We start from the raw sequence: 20,116 nt of genomic DNA on the forward strand, positions 1-20,116 counted from the left end.
GGACTCTGATTCAAAACCAAGTCACACTTCCAAGACTGTGTTCTTTCTACCATGCTAGCTGTGTACAAGACGTTTCTTTCACACAGATCTAAAGGAAATGAAATAATGAAACACCAGAAAGTTAACACATTCTATCCCTGGTTGTCCTCATCTTGTTAACGTTACTCTAGATTTTAGGGAATATGTGTTTGTGATGGAAATTTTTGGCTTTTTACTGAGGTCTAATGTTAGGGTTGGGTAAATGTAAGGTTGCTTAAAGCCTAGTGAGAAATACCATTTCACTTTTCACTAAACGTTCACAAATTCCAAATGTAAACTGAGTGGCAGCGATGCCTAAAAACAGCTCTATTTCCCAGCCGCAGCTAATGCTGTATAGCACAGCACACCCTCATTCTGACTCCAGTCAGTGCAAAATTACTCAAATCAGCATCAGTATTAGTCTAAGAGTACATCTTCTGGTTCTACACTGAATGTTCTGTCTGTGGCTTTCTGAATCATTGACTGATCACCCTTAGGGTTAAGAAAGCCCATTGATTGACTGACCCCAAACAACATAGGCAAGAGAAAATCCTCAGAAATCTATCGAGGGCTGGGCTCAAGCCAGGCCACCTAGCTAGAGAAGTGCTGAGACACAGGAGAAACACACTGGTCACCCCCAAAGCACTATTTTCTCATTCTAGCGCAGCTGACTGAAGATCTGGGAGAGTCAATGGAATCCAATGATAGAGCTCTAAAGAGTGCATGACCAGAACATAAAGCAGGGACCTCGGTCACAGACAGCTTCCCACAAATAGGCTCCCATGCACGTAGGGGAGTGTGGAAGCATGTATTAAGAAAAGCTCTGGACCAGGAGACAAGAAACCTGGTATCCAACTCTTCTGGAGAGACTAAGGTAAACCCAAGAAGGGTTCTATTTAAGAGAATCGGTGTTGATATGGGGTAGAAGGGCCAGAGATTCAATTTGGGAGGTTTCCTGGAGCAGCCAGCAGTAGGAAATGCCCATGGAAGGATAGAAACTTTCTATCACCAAGGTTCAAAGCCAGAAAATGCCAATTTCTATCGACAGTACAAAGGAAACATGAGAAGTTATAAACTAGTGATGAAAATAAGGGAATCGGAGATTAAGTAGAGATTATAATACAACCTAGAGGAAAAGTGAGGACTGAATTAAAGCCTGGGGTGAGTGAAAGACCATTCAATCTTCAGATTACCTGAGGTTCAATTACAGTATTATGGCATACCTGAGTTATTGTCCTCTGTTTGCAGTTTACCCTCCAAATCCTGATTCAGAAAGGGATCACGCCCGCCTTCCCTTCCAGTTTACCTGTACAACCAGCATGACTACACCTGTCCTGCGACCTCACTGGGACCTTCAACAACACGGCCCTCTTCACTGCTTGCCCTTTTCAACTGTGATTTTCAGCTGTGTCTTCCATCACCTCCCCGTCCGTACACTCAGCATCCTTGCTCACCCGCCCTTCCTCCATCGACTCCCCTGACAAACTTCCAACCATGGCTGAACATACGTCACCACCTTCTTCATACCTCATTGAGGATCCAGAGGGGAAAACCACATAAGCACAAAGACTGGTATCAATAACAGTTTATAATCAACAAACTTAAATGAACACCAAGGGAAAAAAAAATCTGAGAAAGGCAATATGACATGGAGCCAGGCATGTATGTTTAAAAGCTCTACAGGTAATTCTCATGTGATATTAAGGTCTCTCTTGCTCTCTCTCGCTCTCTCTTTCTGTTCTTCCTTCCTTCCCTCTCCTTCCCTACCTCCCAAGTAATCATAATAATCTGAGCTACTCATCAACTTGATGTTTTAATAATCTCTATTTAGAGATAAGCACATGAGGAAGACAACTTTATGAAAGAGAAAGAAACAGTCACCCAAGCAGCAGTGGCCCTTGAAAGCACAGGGAGCCCTGACAACCAGAGCCCTGGTGACTGTGGGAGGGAACACTGGCAAGAAACCAGCTCCAAGTGTTCCACTAAATGGAAGATCTCCAAAAACCCAAGCAGCAGGACCACAGGATTGTTATGTCCTTTGGGTAAACCACTCAGCCAGGACCAGTCCAGAGTAAAAGTTACAAGGTGGGGACTCAACTAAATACTGTCTTTATTCTTGAGATGAAGAGATGGAGGCACAGAAAAAAAGAAGTCATTTTCAGGAAGTCCCATAGCTATTAAGTGTCAGAGCAGAGATAAGGGCCCGGGTCTGACTGAAGCCAGTATCTGTCTTCTTGGCTGCCATGCCACACTGCCTGTAATCAGCCTAAATGAAGTAAAAACCACACTGGGAGAGACATACCAGCCCAGACTAGGCAGCGCCCTCTCTTGGAAGGTAAATCAATTAATCAATCAATCAATCATGGCATCCCTAAAGCAAAATAAACCGTAGATCTAGAAGGAGTCACATATGTTTGGCCTCTCTTATGCCTTCCTCTTGAATCTGAGTTCTACAAAAGCCTGTGCTCTACACTCAGAAGCAGTCAGAAGTGTTTATCTTTGATCCATCTCGGAAGTTGTCTAAGAGAAAGCAAGTGAGAATAACAACAGCCCACGGTTTGGGGACGTGAACCATGTGACAGGTGCTCTGCCCCCAGATGACACGGGCTGCCTCATTCATTCTTCCAACGACCTTGGGAGGTTGGTACTTTAGAAGCACCAACGGATATATATGCATATACACGTATGCAGAGAAAAGGGACATACAGCAAGTTTCACAACTTGCCTTAAGTCACATAGTTAGGAAGTAAAAAAAAAAATAAGGATTAAAACTCGACAATTTGATTGCAGGGCCTGTGGTCTTGAGCCTCCTGAGGAGGTTTCTGGGGTGAATGCGAACTGGGTGTTACATGACACCCTTTCTGTTTTCAGCAGAGCCTCACCTTCTCTGCAAGACCCACAGAAACACCACATTTTGCCACCTCAGCCCACCCTCCAGCTCCAGGCTACGTAAAAGGCACTCAGAAACTCTCAGGGTTGCAGACAGGCAACAAGGAACGCTTTGGATTGGGTCACTTCCCTTCGCTTTGAGCTACCCATCCATGGTGGAAGGCAAGGAAATGATGTGCCCCTTGCCATGTTAAGCCAAGTGAGAGGTCTTTAAAAGAACCATCTAGGGAGCGATGCATATGCTTTTCAGAGTTTGAAGACTGCAAGGACCAGACCCTCACTTAGAACCAAGAAGCCTAAATGGAGAGAGTCTGGGTCTAGCCAGAGGGCCTCTAGAAGCCATGTCCAGAGGTGGGGGGATCCCCAAGGAACCTCTGTAAGGACCCTTGGGAGCAAGAATTAACATGGAACATTTACTGTCCACAAAAGGCCCCATGCCATAAGACTTTCCCTGTTCCTTGTGTGTCCCCTCTAAGCCCTCCAACCAAACCTTCAGTAGCCCAGACAGCAGGTGCTGATAACCAGCAGGGAGGAAAGTTTGAACAAGGAAGAGAAGCTAGCTATGGTCACCTCACCTGGCTAGCTTGATAGGCACTCAGTCCTGCGGCAGGACTGAGCAGGGAGAAAAGAGGAGTTTTCACTTACTTTTTTTCTCTAAAGGCCAAGGCACAATGCTCTGTGGAGCCCCAGATTGGAATAAAGTAAATTTAAAATGAAACTCTGCTCACTCACTTGCTAGCCCGATAATTTGGGTGGGGAATGTAATACTTCATTTTCAGTGTCCTTGAACCCAGAAAAATGAGGACATGGCAGACTTCTCATACCACCTGAAGCCTGTCAAGCAGTCCGTGAATGACAGCGAGTGTTTTTACGGTGGTCCGTGACATCACATTTCTGTAGGAAGTTCCAGCATGTTTTGCAGAACAGCCCGAATGGCAATCTCAGTGTCACGTGACACAGTGACGTGGACTTGGGAAAAAGACAGGCCTGGGCTCAACCCTAGCATTTCCACTTACGGATTATGTGATCTCAAGCATGTTATTTACTTTCAGACACTTAGTGTCTTCCTCTGAGTTTTCGTCTGTCTTGTTCACTGTTGGGTTTTTTTGTTGTCGTTTTTTTTCCCCTCCAGAGCCTAGAACACTAAGGCAGAAAAAAGACGCTCAGTACATACTTACTGAACGAATAAATTCCTCTGTAAAATGGTAATAGCAATACTATGTTGCGCTGTGATTTGGAGGATTAGAGGATATAATGCATGCAGCAAGATGATACATGGGCATATTAATTTTTGTCTTGTTCTTGTTTCTCTCTCTTTTTTTTTTCTTTTTGTCCCTCCTCTTTTTCCTGTGTCCTAGCATCATAAGCTTCTGTCTTGGATTTCCTGGTTATGGAGGGAAAGAAATTCTTGGGCTGCATGACTGCCCTAATGACAACCTGCACACAGGCCAGTCTAGGAGAACCAGTTCCTTGGAGGCGACTCAGGGAAAAGAGAAGGGGAGGAGGCAGGTTTTTTGAGAGCCTCTTGCCTCCAAGTACTGTGTAGACCGGGGCCTGGAGGAGAGCCAGAAACCTGCCTCAAAAGACAAAAGAAGCCCTAATGGAGGAGCCTAATGGGTAGGGGTGGTAAGCGGGGTGAGGGGTGGGGCTTTAACACCAAGGGTGGAGGTCTGGGCAATGACTCAGGGACTAAGCTGACAAAGAGAGAAGACATACAAAATAAACAACTTAAGAACTAGGGATCAAAGACCAGAGATCCTACCCAAACGTCCTGGATAGTGCAAATCGTGAGGTTCTGATACTTCCCAAAGGGAGGGGAAGAAGCCGTTCCTCCCCAGCAAGAATTGAAGTTCAATTTCTCACCAACCCTTGTTAGTTTGGACCAACCCAGACATAATCTTAATTAATTAAAAAAAGAAATATAATGTTTATTGCGCAAGAGTGTTCTAGAGCTAATTCGTACAGGTCCTACACATGCATACCTCCCAATCTAATGTCAGGCGCTTAGTAGAAACTTAACAGTTGCTAGTTTTCTCTTCTCATTGACCAGAAAATTCTGTAATGGTCGAATTTGTCGATCTTGGAGATAATGGTAGAAGGCTCCTGCTCAAAGTAGAAGCTCCTGTTGCAAAATAAAGGTGTTCTTTATTTTTCCTTTTTCTAAAAAAAAAAAAAAAAAAAAAAAAATGTTCTTTATTTTGCAAGATGAGTCAGGATTTTTGACCTCATTATCTCTACGCTCTTCTTTTGCATTCCTATAGCCAGCTGGCTGTTCCTCCAAAACTGTACCAGCTACTGTTTTTTGAATTTCTTAAAGACATTACACAAACACCCATCTCTGCCCTTTCCTTGCATCCATCTTTCTGCCTGTAATATTTGCCCTTCTTCCCATTCCTCTAAGTCTGTTCTATCACCCAAGTATCACCTACTAGCTTGAAGCCTTTACAAAAGCCTCCCTGTGCCTCTCAAACACAAGGCTTGCACTTCATAGAGGCTCCATCCAAAAGCGCTTCTTGCCCAAATACTCATTTATTCATTGAACAAGTGTTCTTTCAAGTGCCTGCTATAGTCCCAGCTCCATGAAAGCTACTCCTTTTTGCCTAATTTGTTCACCGCTCTGTTTAGTGGCTGATATAGAGTTGATATCAATAAACACCTGTTGAATGAATGAATGAACGAATCAATCAATCAATCAATCATGCAGATGAACAAAAGAAATAAGGTCCTTATGAATTATGGTCGTCTCATTAGTGACAACAATAGCAAGTTTTTCTTCTCCGGGGCTTGGAAATGAGAATATCCCCCAAGGTTCTGTTCTAGATGCTCTTCTCTCTCCACCTCTACTCCAGTGGCTGAACACTGCAACTATCATCTCTATACAAGTCAATTTGTCTGGTCACGGATTGATTTTTCTTCTTCTGAGGGAAAAGATAAACAACTTCTTTTCTGTGACATGAGTGAAGCTAAACCAGAGACACATCCTCAGGCTAAGAGTACAATCCAACCTTCACATCACCAACCAATGTCCCAAAACACGGAGGAGAAAAAAGAAGAGCCATTGACTGACGAGTTAGGATTGTGCTTCCTCATCATAGCAGGTGAATTCAGCTCATGCTGGCAGAGGAAAAGGAGTTTCACGTGAGATTTTAGATGGGCAGGAAAGGAAGATTGTCTTGGATCTGGCCAGAAAGGAAAGGCACTTCTGGTAACAGTTCCAGCTACCCAGCCCAGCATTTCACGTGCATTAGTTTAGTTAATATAACTGACCTGATATTATTATTTCCAACTCACAGATAAAGAAAACCAAATCATAGAGAGCCACAATATCTCCCCATTAATGGAGTCTGTAAATCGCTGGGTTGGACCTAGCTAAAGCCAAAGCAAAAGCTTTTGACCACTATGTCATATTGTCCTTGTAAATAGGAAGTGATATTTACAAGGCAAAGCCTCCAGCCATGGGATTATCCCAGGGGTGCTTTGCCAAGACCATCATTAGAAACAAATCCATATTTCTAATCCTGACCTCCTTCCTAAGCTCCAAACCACGTTTATAACTGGGTTCTAAAGAATTTCCCCCAGACTGTCCCCCGAGAACTCTAAGCTCAAAATGTCTGAAGATGAGATTATTACTTTGTCTTCTGTACCAGTTTCTCTTCTGTTAACATGATCCCTGATTTTTCACTCATGCTGCCTGCAAATAGTAATTTCTGCTTTTATTCCTGTCCGCTCGACCCCAAATTAGTTATCATGTTCTATGGATTTGACTGCTGTAATATCTTTGACACAGGACCCCTTAATTCAATTGTTATTGCCTCAAGGTCGGTTTCCACCCCTCACTGCCTAACAGTGGTTAGCCTTCCAACTGTTCATCCCACGTCATTCTCTCTCAGATCTATCCAGAAACCCTTTATTTTGGCAGTCTCCCTGGAGTACAGTGCTGATCATATCACTGTGATTTTCAAAAATCAAACCTTCTATGACATCCCCGACCCCCTGAAATTGCACACCAAATGACAGAGTCCCCACCTGCCGTGTATCGAGACACCTCTCAAGCCTTTTCTCCTAGGTCACCACAAACCACATACCTTGGCCAAGCGGCTTTCTTTGTATATATTATCTTTTGTATATATTATCTTTCTGTGGCAGAAGACAGCTTCTGTGGAGACTTCTTTGAGCCGTGCTCTCCCATGACACTGAAATTCTTTAACATCTCTTCCCATCTGAGCTGTGCTCCCTGGCCTCAGTCTTGCTCTCTCCCACCTATGCCCAAGGGGGTGGCCAGAGTAGCCTTTCAAAAATGCAAGCCAGGGGCGTCTGGGTGTCTCAGTGGGTTAAGCCTCTGCTTTTAGCTCAGGTCATGATCTCAGGGTCCTGGGATCGAGCCCCACGTCGGGCTCTCTGCTCAGCAGGGAGCCTGCTTCCTCCTCTCTCTCTCTGCCTTCCTCTCTGACTACTTATGATCTCTGTCTGTTAAATAAATAAATAAAACCTTTAAAAAAAAAATGCAAACCAACCCTGTCCAAATTCTTCTCACACACACACACACACACACACACACACACACACACACACACATCTCCATCCATAGGTCTTCCTCATATTGTCTTTTACAAGGTTGCAGGATCACCGAAGAAAAGTGCATCGCTCAAGACAGATCCATAAAGGTCCTTATTCCGCGGCCAGTCGGCCAAATTGCTTTTCAATTTTCATCATCACTTTCAAAAGTATTTGCGCAACAACCCATCGAGTATAGTCATTGTATTTATGTGACTCCTATGTCCAGAAACCTCAATAATCCTCCTCACCTTCCATTTAATTCTCCATGTCCGGATGCTCCAGTCGTCCGGTGCTTTCTAGGCGCCTCATGCAGTAGTATGCTATGTAATGCCAAGCCAGTGCTTTCCTTTCCTCTGACATGGCTCTGGCCTTACTTTCTAACTATAATGTCCTTGTCTGGGTCACTGCAGGTGCTTAAAAACTTCCACTCCTCAGAACCCCTAGATCACTTTGTTTGCACCCTTTTTATGACATATTCCACGTACTGCTTAGTACCTTAATTTTGGGATTAATCTGCTCCTCTATGACCAAGTTCGAAATCCCCATGTTCAATAGTTGGCCTGTCTTCTTTCCCAGTGGTGACCGCAGATTTTAGAGGACACCTTGGCTAGGCCATATGTGCCCAGTTGCTTGGTCAAATACTAATCTAGGTATTACTGCGAAGATCAGTTGTAGATGTGCTTAACATTTCCAATCAGCTGATTTTAAATAAAGCAGATTATAACTGCCCCCCCCCCCGCCCCATGTAGGTAGGCCTCACCCCATCTACCAATTAATTGAAGGCCTTCCTAGCACACCTGAGGGAGAAAGAATTCTCCCTCAGGAACAGAACATGAAAGTCCTTCCTGAATTTCCAGCCTGCTGACCTACTGTGTAGATTTTGAACTCAAAGCTAAAACATCAACTTTTATCTAAATCCTCACTCTGTCTGTCCTGCGGATTTTGGAGTTGCCACACCTTCATAATCATGCGAATTCATTCCTTCAAATGAATTTCTCTCTCCCTTCCTCCCTCTCTTTCACTTCCTATCCGTGTTTTAAACATAGCGATACTGGTTTCTCTGAAGAACCCTGACGGATACGCCCACCTCAGGGCATGTCATTAGGATATCCTTTTCTGTTTTAAATGCAACCAATTCAGGTCCCTGTTTCCATTTATCTCAATAATGTGCGTCCTTCCTCAATACAAAGTCATGTCGCCACCGCCCAGCTACAAGTTGAGAACTCCAGGGGCCTGGAGAATGGTGCCTATCTTTTGAAAAGTCCCCTTCTTTGCATCATAGGATCTCTGCCAAAAAATAAGAAGAAGAAGAAGAAGAAGGGGGAGGGGGAGGAGGAGGAAGTGCTCTTTAATCAGGATCTCTGGCAATTCTGAGCGGTCCCTGTCCATTCCTTGTCATGTTCTGGTGACAGGGAACTCACTACTATGATGGTTATTTTTTTGGATGCAGAACAGAGTTGGAATAGCATCTCTTCCTCATACCCAGCAGTGTTCACAGCACTCTGCCATCAACCTGGGCTTCCAAAGCTATCACCTATCATGTACTGAGCTTTTTAATGCTTACGCGTGCGCGCGCACGCGCTCCTCCTTGCCAAGAGGTATTCTAGAATCAGCCATACCCTCATGCCCTGTGTCTATTTCTGATGATGATGTGGGCCTTGGGCACCACTCTAGACTGTCGTCCTCCTTTTTAAAGTCAGTTTCTTCTTGAGAATTCATTTATAAACAGCTGTCCATAGTCATGGTCACGTCAATCCACCTGACATACTAGACATCACCAAACCTCAAATGCAAAGGTATCTATCTATCCTTTTCTCCAAGAGACCTCCTGGGTCTCTCTCCAAATGTGCCTTCCTCCTGCATAACTAAAGGCACCACATAGTTGACCCTTTCTAAAACAGAGAGTGTGTACTCCAAAGTAAATTAGCTACCAATAACTCATTAATGGCATTTTTTTGTTGATGTTTTGTAGTGAGTACCATTCACCATGCATCTCCACCAGTTACTTCTCTCTTTTTTAATATTTTATTTGTTTGACAGAGAGAGACACAGCAAGAGAAGGAACACACGTATGGGGAGTGGGAGAGGGAGAACCAGGCTTCCCGCTGAGCAGGGAGCCCAATGTGCGACTTGATCCCTCAACGGGGGGATCCTGACCCGAGCCAAAGGCAGACACCTAATGACTGAGCCACCCAGGTGCCCCTCCACCAGTTACTTCTCAAGAAACATGTCTGGAATGAATCAATCAATCCACGAATCAGTTCTCCTATGGTCCATGCATTCTGTTTTTTCTTCCCATTCCAGACCTCAGGAATTTCTCTTACTTTATTTTATGGTATTTATATTTAATTAAAAAAATTGCAATCTCACACTTGGCATGTAGTAGTTGGGTGTATGTGGTTCAAGGCCTTTGGAAACCAGGCAAAGGACTCTGTACTTAATTTGTTAAGCAATGGGGAACCATTGAAACTGAGCACTTGATTTCAAAGTAATAAAAGACTAATTCTCTGTTCTATCAAGACAACAAATTCAACATGCTATATATTGGGATTTTTTTTTAGAGCAAGGGATAGCTCTGTTAACTTTTCCTTTTTTTCCCTTTACTTATGAGATGCTCCCAGTAAATGCTTCATGCCTGCAAGGCAGGATCAGAGTTCTCTCCTGTAAAAAAAAAAAAAAAGAAAAAAAAAACAATTCTAGATCGGAGATTTTTCCCATACTCCTTATTTTTGCAAATCACATTTCAAAAGGAGAGCATTTGCATATCCAAAGTGCCATGCCATGGAATATCCCTTGTGCCCAGTTTCATAGAGCAATTATTTCCACATTTTAGAACTGGCACCACCTTCGAAATATGTCCCCTCAAATGGCACAATAGACGTAGGTATTAATTAGCCAGGCTAATTGTCCAGACTTGTTTAGAATAATCAAGTGAGGAAGCAGCTTCAGTCTGTTGGATTTTTCTCAAACAACTAACAGTAAAACACCAATTTGTTGTGCCAGTAAATCGCACAAACCCAGTGTGTGACTTAGAAGGAAATTCTGTCTCCCCTGAACACGGGTCCTCACTCACAAAGCTGGGCACACAGCGGGCCCTGCCTCCAAAGGTACTTTGAGGAAAGGCCTTTCCGTCTCCTCACAGCAGAAAATCAATGCAGCACGCTGGAGGGAAGATGGAGAGTTAAAACGTCCTCCTCGCACGGGTGAGTAAACAGAGCCTCTTTGCTAGGGGTGGTTCAGCTCAGACCTGCGGGCAGCAATCCTGACTGCAAATAAAAACCCTTCCCCGAGCAGAGGGGCAGGGGGAATGCTCAGCCCGAAGCGGGCACGCCGGAGCCCTTTGCCTCCTAGAGTTCCATTTCTGTGCAACCGCAGATCCGTGTGTGCCTGCAAAATTGCATAATGTGCCATTTAGCCAGCTGTTATTCCAGCAAATCTCTTCTTTGCACACCGATTTGCCCGCCTGCCTAATAAATCCGCAGGAAGGGAGGGAGAGAGAAGCCAAGTTTTCACCCCGACGGTGTGTTCTGGGCCTCTCCTTCATCTCAGACTCCCTACCCCTCCCACACCGAGAGAAAATCATGGGCCTCAGAGCTCCAATGGATAGGAGCCTTGCATGGGTCTTTCTTTACCCTGCGCTCACCACTTTCTGGGAGAGATAGACGCTTTTCATGTCCTTTGTGACTTAACCTGCTTCTGTCTCCTCCTGAGGTCTAAAACAAGGGTTCCTTTCCTCTGGGCTTCTCTCCCTTTGTCGCTCTCTTGCTTTTCCTCAATTGCTCTGATATTTCTGGCTTCTCCCCACACTGAGTCACATCCCAGTACGGGTTGCAGAACGCTTCTAATGTCGTCACTCAATACTAAAGGTGGGCAGGCTCCGACAGCTTTCTGCAGCCCACATCCTCAGGCGAGTATTTTTCCGCTACAATGATGATAAAAGGTAAGTATGTTCCTTTACTGGGAACCATCTAAAAGCGGAGCTTTGAAAACAAAACCCTGCTAGTTCCCAGGGACAAAATTCGTATTTTTCTTTGTGCCACCGCAAAGCTCTTCAACACCCCGGTAGAAGGGAGCCCTAATTACTCATGGCACTCCAGATAAGCTGTGAGAAGCACAAAAGGAGGCTGGTGCACAAAGATGGGGGACTGGGGAACCGAGTTGCTCCCCCATCCCCCCAGGCCTCAGGGGCTCAGAAGTCAGAATCAGCTGTGACTGCCTTTTTCCACCAGAACTCCAGGAGCCCGGCTCACAGGAAACCACTTCCTTGTTTCTGTTGATCTCTCTCACTATTAATTAATCCAGAATGCAGAAGAATTTCTGAACTCTGAATGTCTCCCAATATTAAACTAGGTATGCATGTGGACTACTTAGGTTATAGTGTACAAATACAGGGGAAACACATATGTGTACTTGGACTTACACAGTAGACATGTTTTTGGAAAAGTGGATGCATAATATTCATAAATCCAAGCCCTTGGGGGCTTCACTTTAAAAAGACGTTTGATCGTGTATCTATTTATAAAGCACAGAACATTACTGGTAATGTGGTTTTTCTCGTGCATTTTCCCCCAAGAGTCTCTCATTTTAAAATGAACGTAGCAGTGTATTTCTTCAAATAGAAAATTCTGAAAATTTTTCTAGATTTCCTGTCCGTCTATTGCAGTGCTCGTTAAGGGTAGATTTTGAATCATTTATGATTCCAAGTTCTGGAATATCCCAGACATTCCTCCTGAATTCCACGGTAGCGCTCTAGTTTCACATGCTCAGGAAAATGTGGCAACCCCACCGTAGATGGGAAGATACCTTCACGTTGCTGTCCTTGCAAGACTGTCGCCCCTTGACCAGAATGGCCTGGTCCCTTAAGACAAATTTAACTGTGAGAAATACCTGAATTTCATCCTGATCCCTCAGCAACGCGCCTCCCCAAGAATATCAATTTTCATTCACCTTAATAGTGAGTTTTCTAACAATTGGGGCTTCCTAAAAATGAAATGTGCTTACTTTTGAGCAATTTTCTCCTCAGGATATTCTGGTACAATCTGGATGACTACCCATCAGCTGCGTTGCGAAAGTACCTCAGAGATTGGAGTTAGTATTAACTAATCAGTAAGATTATTTTTTTAAAGGGTGCGTATATGTGTAAGTTTTTCTTTCTTGTGGTAAAAAACACCTAACGTGAAAATCACCACTCGTGATATTTAATCCATTCACAGTGCTCTGCAACATCACCACTGCCTAGTTCCAGAACATTTTCATTACCCTAAAAGGAAATCTGTACCCATTAAGCAGTCCCTCACCCTCCCTCCCTGCCTTCCCAGCCCCTGGCAACCAGTAATCTGTTTTGTAGCTATCTCTAGGGATTTGTCTGTTCTGGATGTTTCATATAAATGGAATCATATTTTATGTGGTCTTTTGAGTCTGGCTTCATTCTCTCTTGCCTCAGCGACCCTTCTGGGTATAAATCATCTCCGGTTAATTTCTTTGAGATCCATCTTTCATTTCCATCCTCTCTGTTTCCTTCTCAGGCGCTGCTCTGTGTGGTTTGCATCTTACTGGGTGTGAAATCACGGTCCAGGGGCTGCCCCTCCCCCACCGCAGAGCACCCCCAGGGGCACCACGCCACAGCCCTCCTGTCACCCCTTCGTTGTAGGTCGGACCGGGGCCGCCTGTGGAGAGAGAAGAGAAGCAAGTCACCCTCAAACTTTTACATATTTTCCAAAGGTTTTCATCTTTTAAAATAAAATGTGAGAGGCGCTTTTTCCCTTCTTGACAAATTTAAGTGATAATTAGCTGGGAACAGAAAATCTCCCCTGAAGTGTCACCGTGTGCTTGTGCTTAACAGAGCCACCCTCAGATCCACACCCCAGATTGGCTCTAAGTAGAACACTTGCTCATGTCCAAAGAGCTGTCACCGCTCCCCTCATTCCAGACGTTTGTTGTGAGGCGAGGTACCCGTATCATCCCTGCCTTTGCTCGGCGCAACAGAAGCCACACAGGAAAGCGGACCATGGTGTCCCGGCCGGCATGCTGGACTGCCGGTGAGAAGACCCACGTTCCAATCACATGGCTGCCATTTAAGAGTGACATAACCGGGGCCAAGTCATGGAACAGCCTGAACCTTGGGTTTAAAAGGAAGATTTTGATTGTTTGTTTGTTTGTTTGTTTAAGGATTTGTTTATTTATTTGAGAGAGAGAGGAAAAGTGAGTCAGGGGAGGAGCAGAGAGACAGAGACAAGCAGACACCGAGATGAGCACAGAGCCCCACATGGGACTCCATTCTGGACTCGACCCAGGACTTGACTGGGGCCCATCCCATGACTAAGATCATGACCTAAGACGAAATCAAGAGTCGGACGATGAACCCACTGAGCTACCCGGCACCTCAAATGGAAGGTTGTTTTATTTATTTATTTATTTAAAACTATTATTTATTTATTTATTTACTTGACAGACAGAGATCACAAATAGGCAGAGAGGCAGGCAGAGAGAGAGCGGAAGAGAAGCAGACTTCCCGCTGAGCAGAGAGCCCGATGTGGGGCTCGATCCCAGGATTCTGGGATCATGACCTGAGCCGAAGGCAGAGTCTTGGACCCACTGAACCACCCAGGCACCCCTGGAAGGTTGTTTTAAACAGTGGCTAATCTCATCAGGTTGTTGCCAAGATCGAAGCCAAGAAAAACAATCTCATACATGTAAGCTCTTTGAAAACTGTGATCCTATTCCCCAAGTGTCTGCTAGCATATAAGCATCATGAAAGCAGGACCTTTGCCATATTTTCTGCTTCCATGTCTAAAGCATCACAACACAGTAAACACTCGGGGTGATGGGTGTTAAGGAGGGCACGTACTGCATGGAGCATTGGGTGTTATACGCAAACAATGAATGTTGGAGCACTATGTCAAAAACTAATGGCGTACGTATGGTGAATAATGCCACATAATAAAAAAAAAAAGTAGACACTCAGTAATATTTTATTGAATTAGAGGAAGAACACTGTGTTGATGGGTAGCCAAGGCCACACAACTAGCCTCTAACACGCATCCTTGAGAGCCAAGTGGTCACAAAGTAGTGTCTTACACCATTGTATTTCCTCTAAATGATACTAGACTTGGAAACAAAATGAGAAACATTGTTCTACTAATGCAGAGACTAGGAAAGAAACAGGTAACTTCAATTTGAGACGGCTTTTTGTCATGAACCTAAGAAACCTCACTCAAAATTTACTCCTCCCCAGTTCCTTCTTCCTGGTTTCTACCCACACTGTGATTATGCTTTTATTTCACACCCGTCACAAAGCAAATTTACCCCGTAGTATGTGCAACCTTGGGAATGTTGTGTTTTCCAGTCTAGAAGCTTCTATCAACCAAAACTAGAAAAAGAGGAAGAAAGACTTCCTCATTCTCTGACTTCTTCTGCCCTCCCTACTGTCTCTTTCTTCACTCCCTTCTTGTTTCATTGTTTTGGCAATAATTTTTAATTTTTATTTGTTTTTAAACAAACTTTTTAAGGCATAGAGATAATATCATAATGGAAGCGCCTGACATTATTTCATCCCTAAATACTTCCAATCTTAACATTACCTTTTAAAAAAAGATATTTTGTCACACAACCACAACACTGTTATTACACCTAACAAAACAATAATCTCTCTTTTCATCTAGTACCCACTCCACATTCTAATTTCTCTAAAAGAATCAAAATGTTCTTTTACAGTTAGTTTGTTTAATTCAAGGTCCACTTGTGACCTTTAATGTATTGGGGAGAAAAACTTTGTATTTTGTTACTCTATTTCTTGGCCTTAGTGCAGCTAGTACTTACTGCTGGTGGGTACTCAGCGAAGAGCTTTTTTCATCGGACAGATAATTTTTGACCCCCTCCATATCCCAAACAATGTCTTAATTGCTGGTGATGCAATTTTAGGACAAAAGGCTTTGTCCTCAAAACCTCAAAATTTGGATGAAACAAATGAATGTTGAAGTAAATGAATGAAGACAGTGAAGATAAACTTATCAAGCCAATGTCTGCTATTTTTCATTCAGAGAAAGCTTCGGGGTCGAATTTGATTTTCCTGATTTTCCTAATAACAGAATCAATTAATCATTTCACATAGCTCAAAACACAGATCTAAAGTTCCATTACATGAGCAAGACTTCAGAAAGTTTGCTGAACACAAATTACTTTTTGTTGTTGGTCCAGAGCTACTCTTTCTGTTTTATTTTCAGAAACTGGATATTTAAGTATTAGGTTACCCTGCTCAATGGAAAAACAACCCAGTATTTAGTGGTTTTCTGTTCTCCACAAGATAAAGGGCTCCCTCCTTAAGCAGTCTGACAGACCCCATATCGTGCAGCCTTGTCTCAATCTCCAGACTCATCTCCTGCCTCACACCTTAGGCTCCGCCAAAATGGAACAGCTAATATCACCCGACCTCGAAGTCTTCCCATATTCACCCCATGGTTCATGTCCTTGGCTCCCTCCAGGCCTCTGCTCATGCCATTCTTTGGCAAAGAATGTTCCATCTGTCCTTCTCCTGTCCTCTTTCCCTTTCCTTGGCCCCTACATGTCACTTAAAATTCAGTTCAGGTGTCCCTTCCTCCAGGAAGCCTTCCAGACTTGGTTAGATACCCTTCTTGGGCTTCTTGGACACCATATATAAATCACGTTTAGCACAGAGCACTCCATGATGAAATAATCTGTTGTCTCACCTCTCTCCCCTTCCCTCCTCCTAAATCAGACATGACCCCGTCCAGGGGCAGAACTACATACCCTGCATCTCAATTTCCCCAGGCACAGCTGAGGGCTGGCAATGGGAAGTCCTCAAGAATTCTTTAGCCATGGGGTGCCTGGGTGGCTCAGTGGGTTAAAGCCTCTGCTTTTGGCTCAGGTCATGATCCCAGAGTCCTGGGATCAAGCCCCGAATTGAGCTCTCTGCTCAGCAGGGAGCCTGTTTCCCCTGCCTCTCTGCCTGCTTGTGATCTCTGTCTGTCAAATAAGTAAATAAGATCTTTAAAAAAAAAAAAAAATTCTTTAGCCAGAATTACTGCAGATGACAATAACAATAAAAGAGACTTTATCAAATTTTAAGAGATAAAAATCATGATGTTCTTTTCAATCACTTTGTGCTATTGGAGCTGGAAAGCTGTAAGGGAATGTTCTGGTGTAACTCTCTCATTTGGCAGCTGAGGAAACCACAGCTGAGAAAGAACATGGTCTTGAGTGTCCATGGACAACTAGTGTGTCACTTACGACCCAGAAGGAAAGAGACAGCATACTTGAATGAGATCATTCCAGGATGACGTGTTTGTTTGTTGTACCAAAGGACTATTTACAGAGGTAGGGATGACAGCTCAGTAACCTGAAGCAAATAACCAGCAAAGGAGCCATTAACCATTCCTCAGGCAAGAGTGACCAGTTTGTCCCCATTTCTCCAGGATAGTCTTGGTTTTAGAAATCAAAATTCTATGTCCTGGGAATACCCTCAGTTCCAGCAAACCAGGAAAATAGACCACTTTACCTAGAAGGAAGGTAATGGTGATTAAAACCTGAAAAGGAGGTGCCTGGGTGGCTCAGGGGGTTAAAGCCTCTGTCTTCTGCTCAGGTCATGATCCCAGGGTCCTGAGATCGAGCCCTGAATCCAGCTCTCTGCTTCCCTTCCTCTCTCTCTGCCTATTTGTGATCTCTCTCTGTCAAATAAATAAATAAAATCTTTAAAAAATAAATTAATTAAATTAAATTTAAATTAAAAAAAAAAAAATCCTGAAAAGAAAGACGGTCCCTTTAAGAGAAAGTAGTGATCTTAGGACAGGACCATGCTTAACACACTGTGACCTCACATGGAGGTGATCAGGGACTAGGAGCCCTGCCTTCACTCTCCTTCTTTCTTCTAACCTCCTGCAGAAGATCTCCGTGGGACTCTCTAGGATCCAGAGCCAATCAGAAGCCAGGTCCACACAGCCAGGCTCCTGGGGCAGAGAGCAGAACAGAGAAGGGTAGCGGGTGTCCCCAAAGCAACAAACAGCACCAGCCCAAGCCATGGGCGCAAAAGAAAGAGCCTTAGAAAGATGCCTAGCCCCCCACCTGCGAGAGACGCACAAGTCCAGGTTCAAGCAACAAGACGGTACTACACAAATCCGCAAACCCTTTCCATGATTTTCAAGCATTTCCAACAAAATGGGGCTAGGGGAAGGGTGCTAGAAGTTCGTCTGCTCCCCTCTGGCTCCCATCCCTTCTTGAGGCTGCGAGGCACCCTGCCTTCCCACGGATGTCATCTCTAGTCGGCGCTGCGCAGATCCAGACCTAAAAGGCAACCCCTTTCTTGAATTCCACAAAAAGCACACACTCACAGTGAGTAGATTTGGTGTAGAGTAGCTTGCACTGAAGACTTCAAGAGAGTCCAAAGAAGAGTTTGCCACACAAAGAACATCAAGTTCAACAAGACACACTTGTACTTGGAAGCCCTTCTGGCCCCTCAGCCATGTGGAATGCTTCAAGGACCACCTAATGCCCTGCATTTCCACCGCCTCACACCAAGTCCTCCTGCCTCTCCCTTGTCTCCTCTGGCAGCCTTCTGCAACAGTACAGAAATGCCTCCTGGGGAACAGTTTGCCGTTTCCTTCTGGGCCTCTGCTGGACCAGTCAACACACAAGCCCTCCAGCTCTCATCTTGGACCCCAAGAGACATCCTGGAGGGCTCTGTCTGCCAGAGCCAGCTCCCCTCCGGTGATAAATTCTGCTGCCAGCTGTCCACTGAGAAGTTTCCGACTTCCAGTTGTACGTTATTCTAGAGAAAGCAGTTGATGTTCGTATAATCCTTTGAGAAGTTTATTAATCAACTTGCATGAAAAAGCCTGTATCGATGGCTTTCTTGTCTCGTGGAATTCAGTTCTCCCTCGGAACATGTCACAGTGCATTACCCGGCTCGGAGTTAGCATATTCGAGCATCTTGTGATCGCTGGAGTAGCACAGCTACGGCATACTGGGCTCGTCTTTTTCTTTCAAAGGCGGATTCAGACAGCTGAGGGTCTCGGCTCTTTAAACTGACATTGAGATGAATCTTACTGCCTACAAGCTGCCAGTCCAAGCATAATTTCAATTTCCAGATCCTACAAGGTTCTGTATCTTAGAGTTATATTCAAAATGCCGTTGCACACCTAAACCTTTTACTAACTGAACGTTTGCCCTGAAAGTAGGAGCAATGGTGAATAAAAGGCCAAGTCCTTCCAGAAATGCTCAGAATGTGCAAGAGAAGCTTCCTTTTTCAGGACTGCTAGACTTGACGTAGAAAGCCAAAGGGAATTGGATGAGTCTGGCTTAGAGCATTGGGGATCTGCTCCTGGTTGATGCTGTTTCTTTTGGAGAGAATAAGAGAATGCACTGACTCACAGCTTGACTTCAACGTGGCAAAGAATCCAAAGGAAACTCCAGAGTAAAAGGCCTGGGGACAAATTAAATTGCTGATAGTTCATTTAAATCACAGAGTATGGGCTTTCAGAGTCTCTGCATAGCTTGCCTTAACCCAGACTTAAATGTTATACAGATATTTTCCTCTTTAGAACTTACAGTGGAAAAAAAAAAAAAGAACTTACTGTGAGCCTTATTTTGGGGGTCTTATTTGCCAGGTTTGGTCAATTATAAAGATTTTTATAGAGCGAACATAATTTGAAATTATATCTCTTTCTAGACGATTATCCACACATCTTACTGTTCAGCTGTAGAAGTATTTTGCAATTCTTTAGCTTTATAAAATTTAACTTTATGTGTTAGAGAGGCATAAAAGAACAGAGTTCTGCTAGAGACTATGCCTAGGTTCATGTGTTAGCTCTATTAATGAGAGTGTGAACTTCCGTGATTGAGTTTTAGTTACAGTTGAAAGGCTTTGAGCTGTAGATCATCAAAACCCCCAGAAATACCCATCGCTAAGGAAATAGTAAATATCCTTATGGTTTAACCCCCTTTAGCTGGGTTTCTGATGATGTCAAATTGCTGGATCTGGCGTCTCAGCAATTCTCTGGAGGAGAGACCTTTCCCTCATGGTCACAAGATGGCTGCCACAGCTGCAGTCATCCCACATGGCTTCAATCAAAGGCAGGAAGCAGGTGGGTAGTCAGGGCTGTTAGGAACCACTGTCCTTGCACACCACTCTCGTATTGTCAGTGTGGAAAAATCCTTCCCAGAAACCCTTCTGTGTCAATACACTTCTTTTGCCATTTCATTGGTCTGAACAAGGTCTAGTTTCAAGGGAGGCTGGGAAAGTGGGTAGTTTTATCAGACTTTATCATGGCAGGCCAACCCGAGAGAAAGTAACTGGGATAGTGATCATGCTTGAAAAACTATTACCAAATGGGACCCCTTATAAGAAAATTCTCTAGAGCTGCTCTATTTAAAGCTTTATCAGAGGCTCATGATTCTGTAATAATATAGAAGCATATAATAAATGGGGTAGTCGCCTGCATGATTCAAATGGTGACTATAAGAAAATCCTTCCTATAGGAAAATAATTTAGAAAAGAAAGCCAAAAAATGGAATACAGGAGAAGATTCAGAAGTGTTGCAAGTGGCCTACCGAATGACACCTTGGCTCTCTCACCCTCCAGGAGATCACTTACTAATAAATCACAAGTGGAAGACCGAGCAGCGATTCTCTTACAAAACTG

At 44.0% G+C, this 20,116-nt stretch overlaps 1 long non-coding RNA gene across 1 annotated transcript; it reads left to right on the top strand.

Moving 5' to 3' along the window:
- Positions 1-10,309: 10,309 nt before the first annotated feature.
- Positions 10,310-13,224, top strand: LOC309859114. The gene is made up of 2 exons (XR_014308551.1): positions 10,310-10,667; positions 12,990-13,224. It is a non-coding gene; the product is annotated as an uncharacterized lncRNA (long non-coding RNA).
- The last annotated feature ends 6,892 nt before the right edge of the window (positions 13,225-20,116 follow it).

This window comes from Mustela nivalis, assembly GCF_964662115.1.
Source record: "Mustela nivalis genome assembly, chromosome: 2".
Lineage (NCBI taxonomy): Eukaryota > Metazoa > Chordata > Mammalia > Carnivora > Mustelidae > Mustela > Mustela nivalis.